This window comes from Pseudophryne corroboree, chromosome 4, assembly GCF_028390025.1.
Source record: "Pseudophryne corroboree isolate aPseCor3 chromosome 4, aPseCor3.hap2, whole genome shotgun sequence".
Lineage (NCBI taxonomy): Eukaryota > Metazoa > Chordata > Amphibia > Anura > Myobatrachidae > Pseudophryne > Pseudophryne corroboree.
In genome coordinates this window covers 62,692,411-62,709,220 of record NC_086447.1, presented here as the reverse complement: position 1 = coordinate 62,709,220, position 16,810 = coordinate 62,692,411, and the positions used below count along the sequence as shown (strand labels likewise).

The 16,810-nt window shown below is 37.9% G+C and overlaps 25 non-coding genes across 25 annotated transcripts; all 25 read right to left on the bottom strand.

Annotated features, from left to right (window-relative positions):
- Nucleotides 1-103: 103 nt before the first annotated feature.
- Nucleotides 104-175, bottom strand: TRNAA-UGC (transfer RNA alanine (anticodon UGC)). The gene has a single exon. It is a non-coding gene; the product is annotated as a tRNA-Ala (tRNA).
- Nucleotides 176-1,050: 875 nt separating this feature from the next.
- Nucleotides 1,051-1,122, bottom strand: TRNAA-UGC (transfer RNA alanine (anticodon UGC)). Its single transcript has one exon. It is a non-coding gene; the product is annotated as a tRNA-Ala (tRNA).
- A 354-nt stretch (nt 1,123-1,476) lies between these two features.
- TRNAA-UGC (transfer RNA alanine (anticodon UGC)) lies at nt 1,477-1,548 on the bottom strand. Its single transcript has one exon. It is a non-coding gene; the product is annotated as a tRNA-Ala (tRNA).
- An 875-nt stretch (nt 1,549-2,423) lies between these two features.
- TRNAA-UGC (transfer RNA alanine (anticodon UGC)) lies at nt 2,424-2,495 on the bottom strand. Its single transcript has one exon. It is a non-coding gene; the product is annotated as a tRNA-Ala (tRNA).
- Nucleotides 2,496-2,850: 355 nt separating this feature from the next.
- TRNAA-UGC (transfer RNA alanine (anticodon UGC)) lies at nt 2,851-2,922 on the bottom strand. The gene has a single exon. It is a non-coding gene; the product is annotated as a tRNA-Ala (tRNA).
- An 875-nt stretch (nt 2,923-3,797) lies between these two features.
- TRNAA-UGC (transfer RNA alanine (anticodon UGC)) lies at nt 3,798-3,869 on the bottom strand. The gene has a single exon. It is a non-coding gene; the product is annotated as a tRNA-Ala (tRNA).
- Nucleotides 3,870-4,217: 348 nt separating this feature from the next.
- Nucleotides 4,218-4,289, bottom strand: TRNAA-UGC (transfer RNA alanine (anticodon UGC)). Its single transcript has one exon. It is a non-coding gene; the product is annotated as a tRNA-Ala (tRNA).
- Nucleotides 4,290-5,164: 875 nt separating this feature from the next.
- TRNAA-UGC (transfer RNA alanine (anticodon UGC)) lies at nt 5,165-5,236 on the bottom strand. Its single transcript has one exon. It is a non-coding gene; the product is annotated as a tRNA-Ala (tRNA).
- A 354-nt stretch (nt 5,237-5,590) lies between these two features.
- Nucleotides 5,591-5,662, bottom strand: TRNAA-UGC (transfer RNA alanine (anticodon UGC)). The gene has a single exon. It is a non-coding gene; the product is annotated as a tRNA-Ala (tRNA).
- An 875-nt stretch (nt 5,663-6,537) lies between these two features.
- On the bottom strand, nt 6,538-6,609 carry TRNAA-UGC (transfer RNA alanine (anticodon UGC)). Its single transcript has one exon. It is a non-coding gene; the product is annotated as a tRNA-Ala (tRNA).
- Nucleotides 6,610-6,964: 355 nt separating this feature from the next.
- Nucleotides 6,965-7,036, bottom strand: TRNAA-UGC (transfer RNA alanine (anticodon UGC)). The gene has a single exon. It is a non-coding gene; the product is annotated as a tRNA-Ala (tRNA).
- An 875-nt stretch (nt 7,037-7,911) lies between these two features.
- Nucleotides 7,912-7,983, bottom strand: TRNAA-UGC (transfer RNA alanine (anticodon UGC)). The gene has a single exon. It is a non-coding gene; the product is annotated as a tRNA-Ala (tRNA).
- Nucleotides 7,984-8,337: 354 nt separating this feature from the next.
- On the bottom strand, nt 8,338-8,409 carry TRNAA-UGC (transfer RNA alanine (anticodon UGC)). Its single transcript has one exon. It is a non-coding gene; the product is annotated as a tRNA-Ala (tRNA).
- An 875-nt stretch (nt 8,410-9,284) lies between these two features.
- Nucleotides 9,285-9,356, bottom strand: TRNAA-UGC (transfer RNA alanine (anticodon UGC)). Its single transcript has one exon. It is a non-coding gene; the product is annotated as a tRNA-Ala (tRNA).
- A 355-nt stretch (nt 9,357-9,711) lies between these two features.
- On the bottom strand, nt 9,712-9,783 carry TRNAA-UGC (transfer RNA alanine (anticodon UGC)). The gene has a single exon. It is a non-coding gene; the product is annotated as a tRNA-Ala (tRNA).
- An 875-nt stretch (nt 9,784-10,658) lies between these two features.
- Nucleotides 10,659-10,730, bottom strand: TRNAA-UGC (transfer RNA alanine (anticodon UGC)). Its single transcript has one exon. It is a non-coding gene; the product is annotated as a tRNA-Ala (tRNA).
- A 354-nt stretch (nt 10,731-11,084) lies between these two features.
- On the bottom strand, nt 11,085-11,156 carry TRNAA-UGC (transfer RNA alanine (anticodon UGC)). The gene has a single exon. It is a non-coding gene; the product is annotated as a tRNA-Ala (tRNA).
- An 875-nt stretch (nt 11,157-12,031) lies between these two features.
- TRNAA-UGC (transfer RNA alanine (anticodon UGC)) lies at nt 12,032-12,103 on the bottom strand. The gene has a single exon. It is a non-coding gene; the product is annotated as a tRNA-Ala (tRNA).
- A 354-nt stretch (nt 12,104-12,457) lies between these two features.
- TRNAA-UGC (transfer RNA alanine (anticodon UGC)) lies at nt 12,458-12,529 on the bottom strand. The gene has a single exon. It is a non-coding gene; the product is annotated as a tRNA-Ala (tRNA).
- An 875-nt stretch (nt 12,530-13,404) lies between these two features.
- Nucleotides 13,405-13,476, bottom strand: TRNAA-UGC (transfer RNA alanine (anticodon UGC)). The gene has a single exon. It is a non-coding gene; the product is annotated as a tRNA-Ala (tRNA).
- A 355-nt stretch (nt 13,477-13,831) lies between these two features.
- On the bottom strand, nt 13,832-13,903 carry TRNAA-UGC (transfer RNA alanine (anticodon UGC)). Its single transcript has one exon. It is a non-coding gene; the product is annotated as a tRNA-Ala (tRNA).
- An 875-nt stretch (nt 13,904-14,778) lies between these two features.
- On the bottom strand, nt 14,779-14,850 carry TRNAA-UGC (transfer RNA alanine (anticodon UGC)). Its single transcript has one exon. It is a non-coding gene; the product is annotated as a tRNA-Ala (tRNA).
- Nucleotides 14,851-15,204: 354 nt separating this feature from the next.
- TRNAA-UGC (transfer RNA alanine (anticodon UGC)) lies at nt 15,205-15,276 on the bottom strand. Its single transcript has one exon. It is a non-coding gene; the product is annotated as a tRNA-Ala (tRNA).
- An 875-nt stretch (nt 15,277-16,151) lies between these two features.
- Nucleotides 16,152-16,223, bottom strand: TRNAA-UGC (transfer RNA alanine (anticodon UGC)). Its single transcript has one exon. It is a non-coding gene; the product is annotated as a tRNA-Ala (tRNA).
- A 355-nt stretch (nt 16,224-16,578) lies between these two features.
- On the bottom strand, nt 16,579-16,650 carry TRNAA-UGC (transfer RNA alanine (anticodon UGC)). Its single transcript has one exon. It is a non-coding gene; the product is annotated as a tRNA-Ala (tRNA).
- Nucleotides 16,651-16,810: the final 160 nt, after the last annotated feature.

The window sequence follows — 16,810 nt, the reverse complement described above, 5'->3', positions numbered from 1 at the left end:
GTTTGATTGAAATTTTCCAATTTCTCTAGAGTTTTTTTTTAATGCATTTGTTGATCTGGAGAGGTTACATAGAGTTAAGAAAGAATCTACATTTTGAAAAACATGGAGATGCCGGGGATTGAACCCGGGGCCTCATACATGCAAAGCATGCGCTCTACCACTGAGCTACATCCCCTGTGAAAAAGTATGGCACTCATTCGATTGCAGCTTTGCATTGTACTTAAGTTCTACTATTTTCTAGTGTTCTAAGGGTCATCTCCGAGTATATAGCAATAAAAACCATTAGACTTTGCCAGAGTTCAAGGACACCATAATTTCCACAGCTGATGAGGATGCAAGTAGATGATCATTCCACACTTTAAATTGCTGTTAGACTTCTTCACCGGAGTCTGGGTTTTCATCAGAATCCCCTACCTTATGTAATGAATGGCATGGATATTGATCAAGTATTGCCAAGTAGAGGACAGTCTTACATTCTGTTTTATCAGCAGTGTCAGAACTTGGAAGAAGGGCACATAGGATGCAGGCTATGACTGCCTCCTGGGCATTGCTGACTAAGGCTTCACCAGGTATTTTGTACAGAGTTGATATGTGTTTATCTTTTCATGCATTGATTGATCACTAATTACTTGACATTCAAGCCCAAATCCATCCTCCATAGGTTCACAATGTGTTTAAAGATGTCTGTCCTTCTTAATCAATTAGTTTTGCTGTATCGTGTGATTTGTTCTTTTATGAAACTACTGCTTTTATAGTACATTTCCCAGTGAAATTAAAACTCTGTTTCATAATTACCATATACTTGACATCAGTGTTTGGAGAATGTCAGTAGGTATGATATGGTAACTGCTGGTTAAATAAGGAAACACAGTATCCACAGAATATAATCTACCACTGAGCTACATCACATTTAATAGAATGATCAATTATTTTTTATAATTGGTGTTAATTCTTGCCCATTACTGTAGAGTGCATTCATGCATTTGTTGGTCTTGGGCTCTTCTGAAGAGGTTACATACACATAAGTAAGAATCTATATTTTGCAAAACATGGAGATGCCGGGGATTGAACCCGGGGCCTCATACATGCAAAGCATGTGCTCTACCACTGAGCTACATCCCCTCTGACTTGGTGTGTTTTGATACCGAGCGATTGCTGTTCTGCATAGTACTCAAGTTCTACTACTTCCACTGTTCTAAGGTTAAACTCAGAGCACGGAGCAAAGATAACAATTATACCTTGCTGTATAGATTTCAAGGATACTGTAGGTATCATATGATAACTTTTATTTCAATGAGGAAACACAGATTTTGGGGAATATAATCTACCACTGAGCAACATCACATTTTATAGACTGGTCAATAATTTTTCATAGTTTGATTGAAACTTTTCCAATTTCTCTAGAGTTTTTTTAATGCATTTGTTGATCTGGAGAGGTTACATAGAGTTAAGAAAGAATCTACATTTTGCAAAACATGGAGATGCCGGGGATTGAACCCGGGGCCTCATACATGCAAAGCATGCGCTCTACCACTGAGCTACATCCCCTGTGAAAAAGTATGGCACTCATTCGATTGCAGCTTTGCATTGTACTTAAGTTCTACTATTTTCTAGTGTTCTAAGGGTCATCTCCGAGTGTATAGCAATAAAAACCATTAGACTTTGCCAGAGTTCAAGGACACCATAATTTCCACAGCTGATGAGGATGCAAGTAGATGATCATTCCACACTTTAAATTGCTGTTAGACTTCTTCACCGGAGTCTGGGTTATCATCAGAATCCCCTACCTTATGTAATGAATGGCATGGATATTGATCAAGTATTGCCAAGTAGAGGACAGTCTTACATTCTGTTTTATCAGCAGTGTCAGAACTTGGAAGAAGGGCACATAGGATGCAGGCTATGACTGCCTCCTGGGCATTGCTGACTAAGGCTTCACCAGGTATTTTGTACAGAGTTGATATGTGTTTATCTTTTCATGCATTGATTGATCACTAATTACTTGACATTCAAGCCCAAATCCATCCTCCATAGGTTCACAATGTGTTTAAAGATGTCTGTCCTTCTTAATCAATTAGTTTTGCTGTATCGTGTGATTTGTTCTTTTATGAAACTGCTGCTTTTATAGTACATTTCCCAGTGAAATTAAAACTCTGTTTCATAATTACCATATACTTGACATCAGTGTTTGGAGAATGTCAGTAGGTATGATATGGTAACTGCTGGTTAAATAAGGAAACACAGTATCCACAGAATATAATCTACCACTGAGCTACATCACATTTAATAGAATGATCAATTATTTTTTATAATTGGTGTTAGTTCTTGCCCATTACTGTAGAGTGCATTAATGCATTTGTTGGTCTTGGGCTCTTCTGAAGAGGTTACATACACATAAGTAAGAATCTATATTTTTCAAAACATGGAGATGCCGGGGATTGAACCCGGGGCCTCATACATGCAAAGCATGCGCTCTACCACTGAGCTACATCCCCTCTGAGTTGGTGTGTTTTGATACCGAGCGATTGCTGTTCTGCATAGTACTCAAGTTCTACTACTTCCACTGTTCTAAGGTTAAACTCAGAGCACAGAGCAAAGATAACAATTATACCTTGCTGTATAGATTTCAAGGATACTGTAGGTATCATATGATAACTTTTATTTCAATGAGGAAACACAGATTCTGGGGAATATAATTTTCCACTGAGCAACATCACATTTTATAGACTGGTCAATAATTTTTCATAGTTTGATTGAAACTTTTCCAATTTCTCTAGAGTTTTTTTTAATGCATTTGTTGATCTGGAGAGGTTACATAGAGTTAAGAAAGAATCTACATTTTGCAAAACATGGAGATGCCGGGGATTGAACCCGGGGCCTCATACATGCACAGCATGCGCTCTACCACTGAGCTACATCCCCTGTGAAAAAGCGTGGCACTCATTTGATTGCAGCTATGCATTGTACTTAAGTTCTACTATTTTCTAGTGTTCTAAGGGTCATCTCCGAGTATATAGCAATAAAAACCATTACACTTTGCCAGAGTTCAAGGACACCATAATTTCCACATCTGATGAAGATGCAAGTAGATGATCATTCCACACTTTAAATTGCTGTTAGACTTCTTCACCGGAGTCTGGGTTATCATCAGAATCCCCTACCTTATGTAATGAATGGCATGGATATTGATCAAGTATTGCCAAGTAGAGGACAGTCTTACATTCTGTTTTATCAGCAGTGTCAGAACTTGGAAGAAGGGCACATAGTATGCAGGCTATGACTGCCTCCTGGGCATTGCTGACTAAGGCTTCACCAGGTATTTTGTACAGAGTTGATATGTGTTTATCTTTTCATGCATTGATTGATCACTAATTACTTGACATTCAAGCCCAAATCCATCCTCCATAGGTTCACAATGTGTTTAAAGATGTCTGTCCTTCTTAATCAATTAGTTTTGCTGTATCGTGTGATTTGTTCTTTTATGAAACTACTGCTTTTATAGTACATTTCCCAGTGAAATTAAAACTCTGTTTCATAATTACCATATACTTGACATCAGTGTTTGGAGAATGTCAGTAGGTATGATATGGTAACTGCTGGTTAAATAAGGAAACACAGTATCCACAGAATATAATCTACCACTGAGCTACATCACATTTAATAGAATGATCAATTATTTTTTATAATTGGTGTTAATTCTTGCCCATTACTGTAGAGTGCATTCATGCATTTGTTGGTCTTGGGCTCTTCTGAAGAGGTTACATACACATAAGTAAGAATCTATATTTTTCAAAACATGAAGATGCCGGGTATTGAACCCGGGGCCTCATACATGCAAAGCATGCGCTCTACCACTGAGCTACATCCCCTCTGAGTTGGTGTGTTTTGATACCGTGCGATTGCTGTTCTGCATAGTACTCAAGTTCTACTACTTCCACTGTTCTAAGGTTAAACTCAGAGCACAGATAACAATTATACCTTGCTGTATAGATTTCAAGGATACTGTAGGTATCATATGATAACTTTTATTTCAATGAGGAAACACAGATTCTGGAGAATATAATCTACCACTGAGCAACATCACATTTTATAGACTGGTCAATAATTTTTCATAGTTTGATTGAAACTTTTCCAATTTCTCTAGAGTTTTTTTTAATGCATTTGTTGATCTGGAGAGGTTACATAGAGTTAAGAAAGAATCTACATTTTGCAAAACATGGAGATGCCGGGGATTGAACCCAGGGCCTCATACATGCAAAGCATGCGCTCTACCACTGAGCTACATCCCCTGTGAAAAAGTATGGCACTCATTCGATTGCAGCTTTGCATTGTACTTAAGTTCTACTATTTTCTAGTGTTCTAAGGGTCATCTCCGAGTATATAGCAATAAAAACCATTAGACTTTGCCAGAGATCAAGGACACCATAATTTCCACAGCTGATGAGGATGCAAGTAGATGATCATTCCACACTTTAAATTGCTGTTAGACTTCTTCACCGGAGTCTGGGTTATCATCAGAATCCCCTACCTTATGTAATGAATGGCATGGATATTGATCAAGTATTGCCAAGTAGAGGACAGTCTTACATTCTGTTTTATCAGCAGTGTCAGAACTTGGAAGAAGGGCACATAGGATGCAGGCTATGACTGCCTCCTGGGCATTGCTGACTAAGGCTTCACCAGGTATTTTGTACAGAGTTGATATGTGTTTATCTTTTCATGCATTGATTGATCACTAATTACTTGACATTCAAGCCCAAATCCATCCTCCATAGGTTCACAATGTGTTTAAAGATGTCTGTCCTTCTTAATCAATTAGTTTTGCTGTATCGTGTGATTTGTTCTTTTATGAAACTACTGCTTTTATAGTACATTTCCCAGTGAAATTAAAACTCTGTTTCATAATTACCATATACTTGACATCAGTGTTTGGAGAATGTCAGTAGGTATGATATGGTAACTGCTGGTTAAATAAGGAAACACAGTATCCACAGAATATAATCTACCACTGAGCTACATCACATTTAATAGAATGATCAATTATTTTTTATAATTGGTGTTAATTCTTGCCCATTACTGTAGAGTGCATTCATGCATTTGTTGGTCTTGGGCTCTTCTGAAGAGGTTACATACACATAAGTAAGAATCTATATTTTTCAAAACATGAAGATGCCGGGTATTGAACCCGGGGCCTCATACATGCAAAGCATGCGCTCTACCACTGAGCTACATCCCCTCTGAGTTGGTGTGTTTTGATACCGAGCGATTGCTGTTCTGCATAGTACTCAAGTTCTACTACTTCCACTGTTCTAAGGTTACCTCAGAGCACAGAGCAAAGATAACAATTATACCTTGCTGTATAGATTTCAAGGATACTGTAGGTATCATATGATAACTTTTATTTCAATGAGGAAACACAGATTCTGGGGAATATAATCTACCACTGAGCAACATCACATTTTATAGACTGGTCAATAATTTTTCATAGTTTGATTGAAACTTTTCCAATTTCTCTAGAGTTTTTTTTAATGCATTTGTTGATCTGGAGAGGTTACATAGAGTTAAGATAGAATCTACATTTTGCAAAACATGGAGATGCCGGGGATTGAACCCGGGGCCTCATACATGCAAAGCATGCGCTCTACCACTGAGCTACATCCCCTGTGAAAAAGTATGGCACTCATTCGATTGCAGCTTTGCATTGTACTTAAGTTCTACTATTTTCTAGTGTTCTAAGGGTCATCTCCGAGTATATAGCAATAAAAACCATTAGACTTTGCCAGAGATCAAGGACACCATAATTTCCACAGCTGATGAGGATGCAAGTAGATGATCATTCCACACTTTAAATTGCTGTTAGACTTCTTCACCGGAGTCTGGGTTATCATCAGAATCCCCTACCTTATGTAATGAATGGCATGGATATTGATCAAGTATTGCCAAGTAGAGGACAGTCTTACATTCTGTTTTATCAGTAGTGTCAGAACTTGGAAGAAGGGCACATAGGATGCAGGCTATGACTGCCTCCTGGGCATTGCTGACTAAGGCTTCACCAGGTATTTTGTACAGAGTTGATATGTGTTTATCTTTTCATGCATTGATTGATCACTAATTACTTGACATTCAAGCCCAAATCCATCCTCCATAGGTTCACAATGTGTTTAAAGATGTCTGTCCTTCTTAATCAATTAGTTTTGCTGTATCGTGTGATTTGTTCTTTTATGAAACTACTGCTTTTATAGTACATTTCCCAGTGAAATTAAAACTCTGTTTCATAATTACCATATACTTGACATCAGTGTTTGGAGAATGTCAGTAGGTATGATATGGTAACTGCTGGTTAAATAAGGAAACACAGTATCCACAGAATATAATCTACCACTGAGCTACATCACATTTAATAGAATGATCAATTATTTTTTATAATTGGTGTTAATTCTTGCCCATTACTGTAGAGTGCATTCATGCATTTGTTGGTCTTGGGCTCTTCTGAAGAGGTTACATACACATAAGTAAGAATCTATATTTTTCAAAACATGAAGATGCCGGGTATTGAACCCGGGGCCTCATACATGCAAAGCATGCGCTCTACCACTGAGCTACATCCCCTCTGAGTTGGTGTGTTTTGATACCGAGCGATTGCTGTTCTGCATAGTACTCAAGTTCTACTACTTCCACTGTTCTAAGGTTAAACTCAGAGCACAGAGCAAAGATAACAATTATACCTTGCTGTATAGATTTCAAGGATACTGTAGGTATCATATGATAACTTTTATTTCAATGAGGAAACACAGATTTTGGGGAATATAATCTACCACTGAGCAACATCACATTTTATAGACTGGTCAATAATTTTTCATAGTTTGATTGAAATTTTCCAATTTCTCTAGAGTTTTTTTTTAATGCATTTGTTGATCTGGAGAGGTTACATAGAGTTAAGAAAGAATCTACATTTTGAAAAACATGGAGATGCCGGGGATTGAACCCGGGGCCTCATACATGCAAAGCATGCGCTCTACCACTGAGCTACATCCCCTGTGAAAAAGTATGGCACTCATTCGATTGCAGCTTTGCATTGTACTTAAGTTCTACTATTTTCTAGTGTTCTAAGGGTCATCTCCGAGTATATAGCAATAAAAACCATTAGACTTTGCCAGAGTTCAAGGACACCATAATTTCCACAGCTGATGAGGATGCAAGTAGATGATCATTCCACACTTTAAATTGCTGTTAGACTTCTTCACCGGAGTCTGGGTTTTCATCAGAATCCCCTACCTTATGTAATGAATGGCATGGATATTGATCAAGTATTGCCAAGTAGAGGACAGTCTTACATTCTGTTTTATCAGCAGTGTCAGAACTTGGAAGAAGGGCACATAGGATGCAGGCTATGACTGCCTCCTGGGCATTGCTGACTAAGGCTTCACCAGGTATTTTGTACAGAGTTGATATGTGTTTATCTTTTCATGCATTGATTGATCACTAATTACTTGACATTCAAGCCCAAATCCATCCTCCATAGGTTCACAATGTGTTTAAAGATGTCTGTCCTTCTTAATCAATTAGTTTTGCTGTATCGTGTGATTTGTTCTTTTATGAAACTACTGCTTTTATAGTACATTTCCCAGTGAAATTAAAACTCTGTTTCATAATTACCATATACTTGACATCAGTGTTTGGAGAATGTCAGTAGGTATGATATGGTAACTGCTGGTTAAATAAGGAAACACAGTATCCACAGAATATAATCTACCACTGAGCTACATCACATTTAATAGAATGATCAATTATTTTTTATAATTGGTGTTAATTCTTGCCCATTACTGTAGAGTGCATTCATGCATTTGTTGGTCTTGGGCTCTTCTGAAGAGGTTACATACAGATAAGTAAGAATCTATATTTTGCAAAACATGGAGATGCCGGGGATTGAACCCGGGGCCTCATACATGCAAAGCATGTGCTCTACCACTGAGCTACATCCCCTCTGACTTGGTGTGTTTTGATACCGAGCGATTGCTGTTCTGCATAGTACTCAAGTTCTACTACTTCCACTGTTCTAAGGTTAAACTCAGAGCACGGAGCAAAGATAACAATTATACCTTGCTGTATAGATTTCAAGGATACTGTAGGTATCATATGATAACTTTTATTTCAATGAGGAAACACAGATTTTGGGGAATATAATCTACCACTGAGCAACATCACATTTTATAGACTGGTCAATAATTTTTCATAGTTTGATTGAAACTTTTCCAATTTCTCTAGAGTTTTTTTAATGCATTTGTTGATCTGGAGAGGTTACATAGAGTTAAGAAAGAATCTACATTTTGCAAAACATGGAGATGCCGGGGATTGAACCCGGGGCCTCATACATGCAAAGCATGCGCTCTACCACTGAGCTACATCCCCTGTGAAAAAGTATGGCACTCATTCGATTGCAGCTTTGCATTGTACTTAAGTTCTACTATTTTCTAGTGTTCTAAGGGTCATCTCCGAGTATATAGCAATAAAAACCATTAGACTTTGCCAGAGTTCAAGGACACCATAATTTCCACAGCTGATGAGGATGCAAGTAGATGATCATTCCACACTTTAAATTGCTGTTAGACTTCTTCACCGGAGTCTGGGTTATCATCAGAATCCCCTACCTTATGTAATGAATGGCATGGATATTGATCAAGTATTGCCAAGTAGAGGACAGTCTTACATTCTGTTTTATCAGCAGTGTCAGAACTTGGAAGAAGGGCACATAGGATGCAGGCTATGACTGCCTCCTGGGCATTGCTGACTAAGGCTTCACCAGGTATTTTGTACAGAGTTGATATGTGTTTATCTTTTCATGCATTGATTGATCACTAATTACTTGACATTCAAGCCCAAATCCATCCTCCATAGGTTCACAATGTGTTTAAAGATGTCTGTCCTTCTTAATCAATTAGTTTTGCTGTATCGTGTGATTTGTTCTTTTATGAAACTGCTGCTTTTATAGTACATTTCCCAGTGAAATTAAAACTCTGTTTCATAATTACCATATACTTGACATCAGTGTTTGGAGAATGTCAGTAGGTATGATATGGTAACTGCTGGTTAAATAAGGAAACACAGTATCCACAGAATATAATCTACCACTGAGCTACATCACATTTAATAGAATGATCAATTATTTTTTATAATTGGTGTTAGTTCTTGCCCATTACTGTAGAGTGCATTAATGCATTTGTTGGTCTTGGGCTCTTCTGAAGAGGTTACATACACATAAGTAAGAATCTATATTTTTCAAAACATGGAGATGCCGGGGATTGAACCCGGGGCCTCATACATGCAAAGCATGCGCTCTACCACTGAGCTACATCCCCTCTGAGTTGGTGTGTTTTGATACCGAGCGATTGCTGTTCTGCATAGTACTCAAGTTCTACTACTTCCACTGTTCTAAGGTTAAACTCAGAGCACAGAGCAAAGATAACAATTATACCTTGCTGTATAGATTTCAAGGATACTGTAGGTATCATATGATAACTTTTATTTCAATGAGGAAACACAGATTCTGGGGAATATAATTTTCCACTGAGCAACATCACATTTTATAGACTGGTCAATAATTTTTCATAGTTTGATTGAAACTTTTCCAATTTCTCTAGAGTTTTTTTTAATGCATTTGTTGATCTGGAGAGGTTACATAGAGTTAAGAAAGAATCTACATTTTGCAAAACATGGAGATGCCGGGGATTGAACCCGGGGCCTCATACATGCACAGCATGCGCTCTACCACTGAGCTACATCCCCTGTGAAAAAGCGTGGCACTCATTTGATTGCAGCTATGCATTGTACTTAAGTTCTACTATTTTCTAGTGTTCTAAGGGTCATCTCCGAGTATATAGCAATAAAAACCATTACACTTTGCCAGAGTTCAAGGACACCATAATTTCCACATCTGATGAAGATGCAAGTAGATGATCATTCCACACTTTAAATTGCTGTTAGACTTCTTCACCGGAGTCTGGGTTATCATCAGAATCCCCTACCTTATGTAATGAATGGCATGGATATTGATCAAGTATTGCCAAGTAGAGGACAGTCTTACATTCTGTTTTATCAGCAGTGTCAGAACTTGGAAGAAGGGCACATAGTATGCAGGCTATGACTGCCTCCTGGGCATTGCTGACTAAGGCTTCACCAGGTATTTTGTACAGAGTTGATATGTGTTTATCTTTTCATGCATTGATTGATCACTAATTACTTGACATTCAAGCCCAAATCCATCCTCCATAGGTTCACAATGTGTTTAAAGATGTCTGTCCTTCTTAATCAATTAGTTTTGCTGTATCGTGTGATTTGTTCTTTTATGAAACTACTGCTTTTATAGTACATTTCCCAGTGAAATTAAAACTCTGTTTCATAATTACCATATACTTGACATCAGTGTTTGGAGAATGTCAGTAGGTATGATATGGTAACTGCTGGTTAAATAAGGAAACACAGTATCCACAGAATATAATCTACCACTGAGCTACATCACATTTAATAGAATGATCAATTATTTTTTATAATTGGTGTTAATTCTTGCCCATTACTGTAGAGTGCATTCATGCATTTGTTGGTCTTGGGCTCTTCTGAAGAGGTTACATACAGATAAGTAAGAATCTATATTTTGCAAAACATGGAGATGGCGGGGATTGAACCCGGGGCCTCATACATGCAAAGCATGCGCTCTACCACTGAGCTACATCCCCTCTGACTTGGTGTGTTTTGATACCGAGCGATTGCTGTTCTGCATAGTACTCAAGTTCTACTACTTCCACTGTTCTAAGGTTAAACTCAGAGCACGGAGCAAAGATAACAATTATACCTTGCTGTATAGATTTCAAGGATACTGTAGGTATCATATGATAACTTTTATTTCAATAAGGAAACACAGATTTTGGGGAATATAATCTACCACTGAGCAACATCACATTTTATAGACTGGTCAATAATTTTTCATAGTTTGATTGAAACTTTTCCAATTTCTCTAGAGTTTTTTTAATGCATTTGTTGATCTGGAGAGGTTACATAGAGTTAAGAAAGAATCTACATTTTGCAAAACATGGAGATGCCGGGGATTGAACCCGGGGCCTCATACATGCAAAGCATGCGCTCTACCACTGAGCTACATCCCCTGTGAAAAAGTATGGCACTCATTCGATTGCAGCTTTGCATTGTACTTAAGTTCTACTATTTTCTAGTGTTCTAAGGGTCATCTCCGAGTATATAGCAATAAAAACCATTAGACTTTGCCAGAGTTCAAGGACACCATAATTTCCACAGCTGATGAGGATGCAAGTAGATGATCATTCCACACTTTAAATTGCTGTTAGACTTCTTCACCGGAGTCTGGGTTATCATCAGAATCCCCTACCTTATGTAATGAATGGCATGGATATTGATCAAGTATTGCCAAGTAGAGGACAGTCTTACATTCTGTTTTATCAGCAGTGTCAGAACTTGGAAGAAGGGCACATAGGATGCAGGCTATGACTGCCTCCTGGGCATTGCTGACTAAGGCTTCACCAGGTATTTTGTACAGAGTTGATATGTGTTTATCTTTTCATGCATTGATTGATCACTAATTACTTGACATTCAAGCCCAAATCCATCCTCCATAGGTTCACAATGTGTTTAAAGATGTCTGTCCTTCTTAATCAATTAGTTTTGCTGTATCGTGTGATTTGTTCTTTTATGAAACTGCTGCTTTTATAGTACATTTCCCAGTGAAATTAAAACTCTGTTTCATAATTACCATATACTTGACATCAGTGTTTGGAGAATGTCAGTAGGTATGATATGGTAACTGCTGGTTAAATAAGGAAACACAGTATCCACAGAATATAATCTACCACTGAGCTACATCACATTTAATAGAATGATCAATTATTTTTTATAATTGGTGTTAATTCTTGCCCATTACTGTAGAGTGCATTCATGCATTTGTTGGTCTTGGGCTCTTCTAAAGAGGTTACATACAGATAAGTAAGAATCTATATTTTTCAAAACATGGAGATGCCGGGGATTGAACCCGGGGCCTCATACATGCAAAGCATGTGCTCTACCACTGAGCTACATCCCCTCTGACTTGGTGTGTTTTGATACCGAGCGATTGCTGTTCTGCATAGTACTCAAGTTCTACTACTTCCACTGTTCTAAGGTTAAACTCAGAGCACGGAGCAAAGATAACAATTATACCTTGCTGTATAGATTTCAAGGATACTGTAGGTATCATATGATAACTTTTATTTCAATAAGGAAACACAGATTTTGGGGAATATAATCTACCACTGAGCAACATCACATTTTATAGACTGGTCAATAATTTTTCATAGTTTGATTGAAACTTTTCCAATTTCTCTAGAGTTTTTTTAATGCATTTGTTGATCTGGAGAGGTTACATAGAGTTAAGAAAGAATCTACATTTTGCAAAACATGGAGATGCCGGGGATTGAACCCGGGGCCTCATACATGCAAAGCATGCGCTCTACCACTGAGCTACATCCCCTGTGAAAAAGTATGGCACTCATTCGATTGCAGCTTTGCATTGTACTTAAGTTCTACTATTTTCTAGTGTTCTAAGGGTCATCTCCGAGTATATAGCAATAAAAACCATTAGACTTTGCCAGAGTTCAAGGACACCATAATTTCCACAGCTGATGAGGATGCAAGTAGATGATCATTCCACACTTTAAATTGCTGTTAGACTTCTTCACCGGAGTCTGGGTTATCATCAGAATCCCCTACCTTATGTAATGAATGGCATGGATATTGATCAAGTATTGCCAAGTAGAGGACAGTCTTACATTCTGTTTTATCAGCAGTGTCAGAACTTGGAAGAAGGGCACATAGGATGCAGGCTATGACTGCCTCCTGGGCATTGCTGACTAAGGCTTCACCAGGTATTTTGTACAGAGTTGATATGTGTTTATCTTTTCATGCATTGATTGATCACTAATTACTTGACATTCAAGCCCAAATCCATCCTCCATAGGTTCACAATGTGTTTAAAGATGTCTGTCCTTCTTAATCAATTAGTTTTGCTGTATCGTGTGATTTGTTCTTTTATGAAACTGCTGCTTTTATAGTACATTTCCCAGTGAAATTAAAACTCTGTTTCATAATTACCATATACTTGACATCAGTGTTTGGAGAATGTCAGTAGGTATGATATGGTAACTACTGGTTAAATAAGGAAACACAGTATCCACAGAATATAATCTACCACTGAGCTACATCACATTTAATAGAATGATCAATTATTTTTTATAATTGGTGTTAGTTCTTGCCCATTACTGTAGAGTGCATTAATGCATTTGTTGGTCTTGGGCTCTTCTGAAGAGGTTACATACACATAAGTAAGAATCTATATTTTTCAAAACATGGAGATGCCGGGGATTGAACCCGGGGCCTCATACATGCAAAGCATGCGCTCTACCACTGAGCTACATCCCCTCTGAGTTGGTGTGTTTTGATACCGAGCGATTGCTGTTCTGCATAGTACTCAAGTTCTACTACTTCCACTGTTCTAAGGTTAAACTCAGAGCACAGAGCAAAGATAACAATTATACCTTGCTGTATAGATTTCAAGGATACTGTAGGTATCATATGATAACTTTTATTTCAATGAGGAAACACAGATTCTGGGGAATATAATTTTCCACTGAGCAACATCACATTTTATAGACTGGTCAATAATTTTTCATAGTTTGATTGAAACTTTTCCAATTTCTCTAGAGTTTTTTTTAATGCATTTGTTGATCTGGAGAGGTTACATAGAGTTAAGAAAGAATCTACATTTTGCAAAACATGGAGATGCCGGGGATTGAACCCGGGGCCTCATACATGCACAGCATGCGCTCTACCACTGAGCTACATCCCCTGTGAAAAAGCGTGGCACTCATTTGATTGCAGCTATGCATTGTACTTAAGTTCTACTATTTTCTAGTGTTCTAAGGGTCATCTCCGAGTATATAGCAATAAAAACCATTACACTTTGCCAGAGTTCAAGGACACCATAATTTCCACATCTGATGAAGATGCAAGTAGATGATCATTCCACACTTTAAATTGCTGTTAGACTTCTTCACCGGAGTCTGGGTTATCATCAGAATCCCCTACCTTATGTAATGAATGGCATGGATATTGATCAAGTATTGCCAAGTAGAGGACAGTCTTACATTCTGTTTTATCAGCAGTGTCAGAACTTGGAAGAAGGGCACATAGTATGCAGGCTATGACTGCCTCCTGGGCATTGCTGACTAAGGCTTCACCAGGTATTTTGTACAGAGTTGATATGTGTTTATCTTTTCATGCATTGATTGATCACTAATTACTTGACATTCAAGCCCAAATCCATCCTCCATAGGTTCACAATGTGTTTAAAGATGTCTGTCCTTCTTAATCAATTAGTTTTGCTGTATCGTGTGATTTGTTCTTTTATGAAACTACTGCTTTTATAGTACATTTCCCAGTGAAATTAAAACTCTGTTTCATAATTACCATATACTTGACATCAGTGTTTGGAGAATGTCAGTAGGTATGATATGGTAACTGCTGGTTAAATAAGGAAACACAGTATCCACAGAATATAATCTACCACTGAGCTACATCACATTTAATAGAATGATCAATTATTTTTTATAATTGGTGTTAATTCTTGCCCATTACTGTAGAGTGCATTCATGCATTTGTTGGTCTTGGGCTCTTCTGAAGAGGTTACATACAGATAAGTAAGAATCTATATTTTGCAAAACATGGAGATGCCGGGGATTGAACCCGGGGCCTCATACATGCAAAGCATGTGCTCTACCACTGAGCTACATCCCCTCTGACTTGGTGTGTTTTGATACCGAGCGATTGCTGTTCTGCATAGTACTCAAGTTCTACTACTTCCACTGTTCTAAGGTTAAACTCAGAGCACGGAGCAAAGATAACAATTATACCTTGCTGTATAGATTTCAAGGATACTGTAGGTATCATATGATAACTTTTATTTCAATGAGGAAACACAGATTTTGGGGAATATAATCTACCACTGAGCAACATCACATTTTATAGACTGGTCAATAATTTTTCATAGTTTGATTGAAACTTTTCCAATTTCTCTAGAGTTTTTTTAATGCATTTGTTGATCTGGAGAGGTTACATAGAGTTAAGAAAGAATCTACATTTTGCAAAACATGGAGATGCCGGGGATTGAACCCGGGGCCTCATACATGCAAAGCATGCGCTCTACCACTGAGCTACATCCCCTGTGAAAAAGTATGGCACTCATTCGATTGCAGCTTTGCATTGTACTTAAGTTCTACTATTTTCTAGTGTTCTAAGGGTCATCTCCGAGTATATAGCAATAAAAACCATTAGACTTTGCCAGAGTTCAAGGACACCATAATTTCCACAGCTGATGAGGATGCAAGTAGATGATCATTCCACACTTTAAATTGCTGTTAGACTTCTTCACCGGAGTCTGGGTTATCATCAGAATCCCCTACCTTATGTAATGAATGGCATGGATATTGATCAAGTATTGCCAAGTAGAGGACAGTCTTACATTCTGTTTTATCAGCAGTGTCAGAACTTGGAAGAAGGGCACATAGGATGCAGGCTATGACTGCCTCCTGGGCATTGCTGACTAAGGCTTCACCAGGTATTTTGTACAGAGTTGATATGTGTTTATCTTTTCATGCATTGATTGATCACTAATTACTTGACATTCAAGCCCAAATCCATCCTCCATAGGTTCACAATGTGTTTAAAGATGTCTGTCCTTCTTAATCAATTAGTTTTGCTGTATCGTGTGATTTGTTCTTTTATGAAACTGCTGCTTTTATAGTACATTTCCCAGTGAAATTAAAACTCTGTTTCATAATTACCATATACTTGACATCAGTGTTTGGAGAATGTCAGTAGGTATGATATGGTAACTGCTGGTTAAATAAGGAAACACAGTATCCACAGAATATAATCTACCACTGAGCTACATCACATTTAATAGAATGATCAATTATTTTTTATAATTGGTGTTAGTTCTTGCCCATTACTGTAGAGTGCATTAATGCATTTGTTGGTCTTGGGCTCTTCTGAAGAGGTTACATACACATAAGTAAGAATCTATATTTTTCAAAACATGGAGATGCCGGGGATTGAACCCGGGGCCTCATACATGCAAAGCATGCGCTCTACCACTGAGCTACATCCCCTCTGAGTTGGTGTGTTTTGATACCGAGCGATTGCTGTTCTGCATAGTACTCAAGTTCTACTACTTCCACTGTTCTAAGGTTAAACTCAGAGCACAGAGCAAAGATAACAATTATACCTTGCTGTATAGATTTCAAGGATACTGTAGGTATCATATGATAACTTTTATTTCAATGAGGAAACACAGATTCTGGGGAATATAATTTTCCACTGAGCAACATCACATTTTATAGACTGGTCAATAATTTTTCATAGTTTGATTGAAACTTTTCCAATTTCTCTAGAGTTTTTTTTAATGCATTTGTTGATCTGGAGAGGTTACATAGAGTTAAGAAAGAATCTACATTTTGCAAAACATGGAGATGCCGGGGATTGAACCCGGGGCCTCATACATGCACAGCATGCGCTCTACCACTGAGCTACATCCCCTGTGAAAAAGCGTGGCACTCATTTGATTGCAGCTATGCATTGTACTTAAGTTCTACTATTTTCTAGTGTTCTAAGGGTCATCTCCGAGTATATAGCAATAAAAACCATTACACTTTGCCAGAGTTCAAGGACACCATAATTTCCACATCTGATGAAGATG